The following is a 7,629-nucleotide window of genomic DNA, read 5'->3' on the forward strand; positions in this document are numbered from 1 at the left end:
GGTTGAAGCGAAGTGAAAAACCTTGAGCGATGCGCAAATCCTGTGCGAGGTAAAAATGGCCGACGGCCCGTTCTCGTGGCATAACGGCACTCCGATGATTCTCCTCGGAATCAACTGCAAAACCTGTCACTTAGGTTTATCTGTCACAGCGATGACAACTCTGTCGCAGGAATCCCTTTCCCGGGAAACCCAAAGTTCACTCGTGACCCTCGTTCGCCAATCGTTCGCTCCAGACCTCGAAGCAGCTCGGCTTCTTGTCCGACTCACTCGCTCCGCCTTCTCTTCCTCCTCTTCCTCTTCGGCGTCGTCCGGTTCCGGTTTCATTTAAAACATTAACTTTTTTACCTTTTGAAAATAGTAATCTCTATATCCCTCAAATGATAACAATAAATAGTACACGGAATAAAAAATGTTTACAGTGGATGAAAACCACAACAACGGAAGTGACAAATCCGTAACAGTATGTCTGTTTGTGTGTCTGTCTGTTTGTGTCTGTTTATGTGTCTGTCTGTGTGTATGTCTGTTTGGATGAATGTCTGTGTGTATGTCTGTTTGTGTGTCTGTCTGTCTGTGTGTATGTCTGTTTGGGTGAAAGTCTGTTTGTGTGTTTGTCTGTTTGTGTGTATGTCTGTTTGTGTGTATGTCCATTTGTGTGTCTGTGTGTATGTTTGTTTGTGTGAATGTCTGTGTGTATGTCTGTGTGTATGTCTGTGTGTATGTCTGTGTGTATGTCTGTGTGTATGTCTGTTTGTGTGAATGTCTGTGTGTATGTCTGTTTGTGTGAATGTCTGTGTATGGCTGTGTGTATGTCTGTGTGTATGTCTGTGTGTGTGAATGTCTGTTTGTGTGTCTGTCTCTTTGTGTGTCTGTCTGTTTGTGTGTATGTCTGTTTGTTTGTGTGTCTGTGTATTTCTGTTTGTGTGAATGTCTGTGTGTATGTCTGTTTGTGTGTATGTCTGTTTGTGTGTTTGTTTGTGTGAATGTCTGTGTGTGTATGTTTGTGTGTATGTCTGTTTGTGTGTATGTCTGTTTGTGTGTATGCCTATTTGTGTGTCTGTCTGTTTGTGTGTGTGTGTCTGTTTGTGTGTCTGTCTGTTTGTGTGTCTGTCTGTTTGTGTGTCTGTCTATTTGTGTGTCTGTCTATTTGTGTGTCTGTCTGTTTGTGTGTCTGTCTGTTTGTGTGTCTGTCTGTTTGAGTGTATGTCTGTTTGAGTGTATGTCTGTCTATTTGTGTGTCTGTCTGTATGTGTGTCTGTCTGTTTGTGTGTCTGTGTGAATGTATGTTTGTGTGAATGTCTGCTTGTGTGTATGTCTGTTTGTGTGTATGTCTGTTTGTGTGTATGTCCGTTTGTGTGGTGTCTGCTTGTGTGTATGTCTGTTTGTGTGTATGTCTGTTTGTGTGTATGTCTGTTTGTGTGTATGTCTGTTTGTGTGTATGTCTGTTTGTGTGTATGTCTGTTTGTGTGTATGTCTGTTTGTGTGTATGTCTGTTTGTGTGTATGTCTGTTTGTGTGTATGTCTGTTTGTGTGTATGTCTGTTTGTGTGTATGTCTGTTTGTGTGTATGTCTGTTTGTGTGTATGTCTGTTTGTGTGTCTGTCTGTTTGTGTGTCTGTCTGTTTGTGTGTCTGTCTGTTTGTGTGTCTGTCTGTTTGTGTGTCTGTCTGTTTGTGTGTCTGTCTGTTTGTGTGTCTGTCTGTTTGTGTGTCTGTCTGTTTGTGTGTGTGTCTGTTTGTGTGTGTGTCTGTCTGTTTGTGTGTGTGTCTGTCTGTTTGTTTGTGTGTCTGTCTGTTTGTGTGTCTGTCTGTTTGTGTGTCTGTCTGTTTGTGTGTCTGTCTGTTTGTGTGTCTGTCTGTTTGTGTGTCTGTCTGTTTGTGTGTCTGTCTGTTTGTGTGTCTGTCTGTTTGTGTGTCTGTTTGTGTGTCTGTGTATGTCTGTTTGTATGTCTTTGTATGTTTGTTTGTGTGAATGTCTGTTTGTGTATGTCTGTTTGAGTGTATGTCTGTTTGTGTGTATGTCTGTTTGTGTGCATGCCTATTTGTGTGTCTGTCTGTTTGTGTGTCTGTCTGTTTGTGTGTCTGTCTGTTTGTGTGTCTGTCTGTTTGTGTGTCTGTCTGTTTGTGTGTCTGTCTGTTTGTGTGTCTGTCTGTTTGTGTGTCTGTCTGTTTGTGTGTCTGTCTGTTTGTGTGTCTGTCTGTTTGTGTGTCTGTCTGTTTGTGTGTATGTCTGTCTGTTTGTGTGTATGTCTGTCTGTTTGTGTGTATGTCTGTCTGTTTGTGTGTATGTCTGTCTGTTTGTGTGTATGTCTGTCTGTTTGTGTGTATGTCTGTCTGTTTGTGTGTATGTCTGTCTGTTTGTGTGTATGTCTGTCTGTTTGTGTGTATGTCTGTCTGTTTGTGTGTATGTCTGTCTGTTTGTGTGTATGTCTGTCTGTTTGTGTGTATGTCTGTCTGTTTGTGTGTATGTCTGTCTGTTTGTGTGTATGTCTGTCTGTTTGTGTGTATGTCTGTCTGTTTGTGTGTATGTCTGTCTGTTTGTGTGTATGTCTGTCTGTTTGTGTGTATGTCTGTCTGTTTGTGTGTATGTCTGTCTGTTTGTGTGTATGTATGTCTGTTTGTGTGTATGTCTGTCTGTTTGTGTGTATGTCTGTCTGTTTGTGTGTATGTCTGTCTGTTTGTGTGTATGTCTGTCTGTTTGTGTGTATGTCTGTCTGTTTGTGTGTATGTCTGTCTGTTTGTGTGTATGTCTGTCTGTTTGTGTGTCTGTCTGTTTGTGTGTCTGTCTGTTTGTGTGTACGTCTGTTTGTGTGTACGTCTGTTTGTGTGTCTGAATGTTAGTAAGTGTGTCTGTCTGTTTGTGTGTCTGTCTGTTTGTGTGGCTGTCTGTTTGTGTGTCTGTCTGTTTGTGTGTCTGTCTGTTTGTGTGTCTGTCTGTTTGTGTGTCTGTCTGTTTGTGTGTCTGTCTGTTTGTGTGTCTGTCTGTTTGTGTGTCTGTCTGTTTGTGTGTCTGTCTGTTTGTGTGTCTGTCTGTTTGTGTGTCTGTCTGTTTGTGTGTCTGTCTGTTTGTGTGTCTGTCTGTTTGTGTGTCTGTCTGTTTGTGTGTCTGTCTGTTTGTGTGTATGTCTGTTTGTGTGTATGTCTGTTTGTGTGTCTGTGTGTCTGTCTGTTTGTGTGTCTGTCTGTTTGTGTGTCTGTCTGTCGTCTGTTTGTGTATCTGTATGTGTGTTTATTCAACTTGTAAGCATGCTTGAACCACTGGACAGAATGACTTAAAAACTGGTGGTTGTTCCAGAAGCATGCATTGTTCGGTTTTAGGTGATAAAATATCATTGTCCCAGGTGTTAAAGGGGTGGAGAGGAGCCTAATTATCTCTTTGTAAATAGGTATGACAACGCGCTGCTCCCAGTGAAAGGGATTATTGCAATTCATAATAAAGTCATCTTTGTCAGGAAAAACGCATCTCGCTATACGAGATCGGTGCAGGTGTGTGTGTTACTCTGTGTGTGTTACTGTGTGTGTGTTACTGCGTGTGTGTATGTGTGTGTGTATGTGTGTGTGCTACTGTGTGTGTGTGTTACTGTGTGTGTGTGTGTGTTACTGTGTGTATGTTACTGTGTGTGTGTTACTGTGTGTGTGTGTTACTGTGTGTGTGTGTGTGTGTTACTGTGTGTGTGTATGTTACTGTGCGTGTGTGCTACTGTGTGTGTGTTACTGTGTGTGTGTTACTGTGTGTGTGTGTTACTGCGTGTGTGTGTCACTGCGTGTGTGTGTTACTGTGTGTGTGTGTGTGTGTGTGTGTGTGTGTGTTACTGCGTGTGTGTTACTGTGTGTGTGTGTGTGTGTGTTACTGTGTGTGTGTGTTACTGCGCGTGTGTTACTGCGTGTGTGTGTGTGTGTGTGTTACTGTGTGTCTGTTACTGTGTGTGTGTGTGTACGTGTGTGTGTGTGTGTGTTACTGTGTGTGTGTGTGTGTTACTGTGTGTGTGTTACTGTGGGTGTGTGTGTGTGTGTGTGTGTGTGTGTGTGTGTGTGTGTGTGTGTGTGTGTGTGTGTGTTGATGTTGATGGGTTGACTGACTGCCTGGACGCAACTGAGGTTGTGGATCTACTGATGTACCATCTATTGATGTGGATCCATGATCGAGGTTGTGGATCCGCCGTTTGGAGAGGTCCTGGGCTGAAAGGATCGAAACCTCGAGGAAGAACGGTACCCAGCTGATGATCCATGCATTCGGGAAACGAGTCAATTGCTTACAGGTTAAGCTTCTTGCTTTAGGTGGAGAAACTATGTTTGAGGTTTACAATTTAAATATAGTTAAATATGGGATGTTGTGAAATTAACATCATTTACAACAATCCTTTAAATTATTTATATTTAAGTTGAGGAACAACCGATACTGTACAATTAATTAAGTGTGTGTGTGTGTGTGTGTGTGTGTGTGTGTGTGTGTGTGTGTGTGTGTGTGTGTGTGTGTGTGTGTGTGTGTGTGTGTGTGTGTGTGTGTGTGTCTCCAAAGCCAGTCGCCGACTGGGCATCCTCCGTCGTGCGAAGTCCTTCCTCGGCACACCTGAGCTCCTCACCACATACAAGGCTTTCATCCGCAGCTCAATGGAATACTGTTCTCCCCTATGGGCCGGTGCTCCTGCCTCACACCTGGCTCGTCTTCACGCTGTTGAAACCAAAGCTTTCAGAATTATTGGAATCTCCCGCGATGAAGCTATCTCTGAGGGCCTTTCACTCACTCACCGCAGGCAGGTAGGTGGTCTTTCTGTCTTCTACCGACTCCTCTCCGGCCTTGCACCCCCAGCTCTCTCTCTGTGCTCTGTCCCCCAAATATTCCTACAGGTCGCACAAGATCTGCCAGCCACCCTCTGATGGTTAAACTGCCGAAATCTCGGCTCTCTGCTCACCTTCACTCTTTCATTCCTCTTTTCTCCCGCCTCTGGAACAAACTCCCTCACTCTCTTCAATCCCACTCCTCCCTCCAGGTCTTTAAAACAGCTGTTCACCACCATCTCTTATCTTCCCCCATCCAAAACCTTGATCTTTTCTACCCCCGCTAATTCACCCCAGATCCACCTTGTTTGAAATTCCAACTTCTTTCCTGGAAGTCCTGGCAGTGTCCATATGTTTTATACCTCTCCCACCGCCCCCTTCCCATGCCCCCCCCCCCCCCCCAAAGCCCTCGCCCTCTCTCAGATCTCTCCATGTCTCTCGGTCCCTCCTCTCAAATGTTGTGTTTGTGTCCTTCCTCCTCTCTCCCCATCTTGTCTACCGCTCCCGATGTTATATGTTTTATGTGTCGGTTTGTCTTTCTGTGTGATTAATGTTCGCTCTTTCACGAGCCTCGATCTTGTATACAAAAAAAAGAAAAGAAAAAAAAAGAGATTGAATTTTGAGGAACAGAAATGAAAAAACCAGGTGTGTGTTTGTGTGTGTGTGTGTGTGTTACTGTGTGTGTGTGTGTGTGTTTGTGTGTGTGTGTTACTGTACTTTCAGGCAAAATGCCGTCGTGTGCTGCCGACGAATACACAAATCGTGACGAACAAAGGCAGGAGTGACTTTCCACTGGTAAGGCTTCAAACACTGTTACTGTGTGTGTGTGTGTGTGTGTGTGTGTGTGTGTGTGTGTGTGTGTGTGTGTGTGTGTGTGTGTGTGTGTGTGTGTGTGTGTGTGTGTTACTGTGTGTGTTACTCAAACTGAACAAAACTGTCAGCTGAAGGAGCAAGAGAATGTCGTTGTCTTACACGAATGTTTTATTAAATTGCGGAAGCATAGCCTGGTACTTCGTAAGCAGTTTGTGAGTGTAACTTCCATGGGATAGGATACTACCAGCTGATCAAAACTGATCCCAAAACAATATCCAATATCTTCCACTCCAACAGGGTGATGCAGAGGCAAAGCACTTGCCCCTGGGCTGCCTATTCTGGGTTCCATTCTCGACCAGACTAGAAACGGCTTGGATTACGGTGCTTTGCAGGCAGGTCATTACATCAAAAGGTGCGCTATCCATCACATTAGACATATACCAAGGGAACCGTCTGCGGACATTGATTGCCAGTGCTCGACATAGATCCTACGGTGTCTTTTGTTGAAGAGTATGTGAGTTATCACCAGCACCTTGGGCAAATGTCAAATTCATGTCAAAACCCGATGTGCGGCTCATATTTGCTGCTGTCTCGTGGTAGCCTTTGAAGGACTTCCAGTGTGCTGAAGTACAGCGACATGATATTATCCTGAAGTGGAAAAAAAAGCTGTGGTAAAAACACCATGCTATAAAAAATAGAGAGAAAAGGAAGCCTTTTATTCTTCTGCTGGTTGAAAGTACTCAAAACTGGGAGGTTATGCATTTCTTTGCAGGAAAGGGGAAAAAACATTTTCGGGAGTGATCGAGTGTCGGTTGCCTATACACCGCCCTGGTTCAATTTTTTTTGTACGAGTAAAAAAAAAAAAAAACATTCCTGGTGGTCTGGATGAATTTGAAGCAGGTTTTACTTAATTTTTTTTCTCCTTGAGGAGCGTTTCTGTGTTTCAGGGTTGACAGACCGACAAAGTAAAAACAGACAGAACTAGCCCGCCACTCAGTAGAGCGCATACTCCCGCCGTGGGTCAAGTTGGAATTGTACGATTTCACAAAAGTTTGAGGGAGTAGTTCAGTGACAACACAAGACAGACACTGCACAGATATACATATAGAAGATTAAAAACACCTCACAGCCGCAAAACACGAAATTAAAAACACCTCACCACCACGTCATTTTACACCTCACCACCACATAATTCAAAATACCTCACCACCACATAATTCAAAATACCTCACCACCACGTGATTCAAAACCACCACCACGTTATTAAAAACACTTCACAACCACGGAAAAAAAAGTTTGAGGGAGTCGTTAAGTGACAACACAGACACTGCCCAGATGTGTCGATATATAGATAAATAAACCTGAAAATCACAGAGCCAGAATTATTTTTTGGTCTGGGAAGCCCATGCGAGGTTTCTTCTTCTTCAGCCTCTTACAACCCTGGGTGAATATGCGATCTTTTTTTTAAAAGTTCGAATTTTGCCAAATCTGTTTTATTCGTTTGTTAATATACCTCAGCCATTGACAAATCTGGAATTATAATTATATTCGAGGTTCAAATTAACCCGGGACATTGTGTCAAACGATGCCTGCAAGTCTGTAGTATGTGATAAATAATTAATCGTCAACAGGCGAACACTCTTCTTCTTCACGCAATAACAATTTCCAGCTTCCAGACCGTACATCCAATCATCTTCAAATTTTGCACACTTGTTACTCTTCATGACTTCTACTAGAGTATGAAGTTTCACGTCGATCAATGAAGTGGTTCAAGAGATTTAAATGTTTTTATTATTTGCGTTTAATTAACGATATCTGCCAAACCACGTAACCTATCGCAAATTCCAAAAGGGCATTTTAGTAGACTGATATGCTGAACAGATTTGTGAAGTTTCACCTCGATTGGATCACAAATGAGGGAGGAGCTAGGTTTTAAATGTTTGTGCTTAAAAACGTCATAACTCTAAAACCATGTGATGCATGACGTCATGCTCGCTGACTTTTTTGTTTGTCATGGGTATGTGATTCTGCCTGCAAAGGTT

The 7,629-nt window shown here is 43.1% G+C and overlaps 1 protein-coding gene across 1 annotated transcript in view; it reads right to left on the reverse strand.

The window, feature by feature from the left end:
* The window catches only part of LOC137433184 (CUB and sushi domain-containing protein 3-like), a 1,533,363-nt gene that overhangs the window by 949,961 nt on the left and 575,773 nt on the right, over window positions 1-7,629 (reverse strand). The window lies entirely within an intron of this gene.

The sequence above is a fragment of the Myxine glutinosa genome, chromosome 8, assembly GCF_964187855.1.
Source record: "Myxine glutinosa chromosome 8, kmMyxGlut1.1, whole genome shotgun sequence".
Taxonomy (NCBI): Eukaryota; Metazoa; Chordata; class Myxini; order Myxiniformes; family Myxinidae; genus Myxine; species Myxine glutinosa.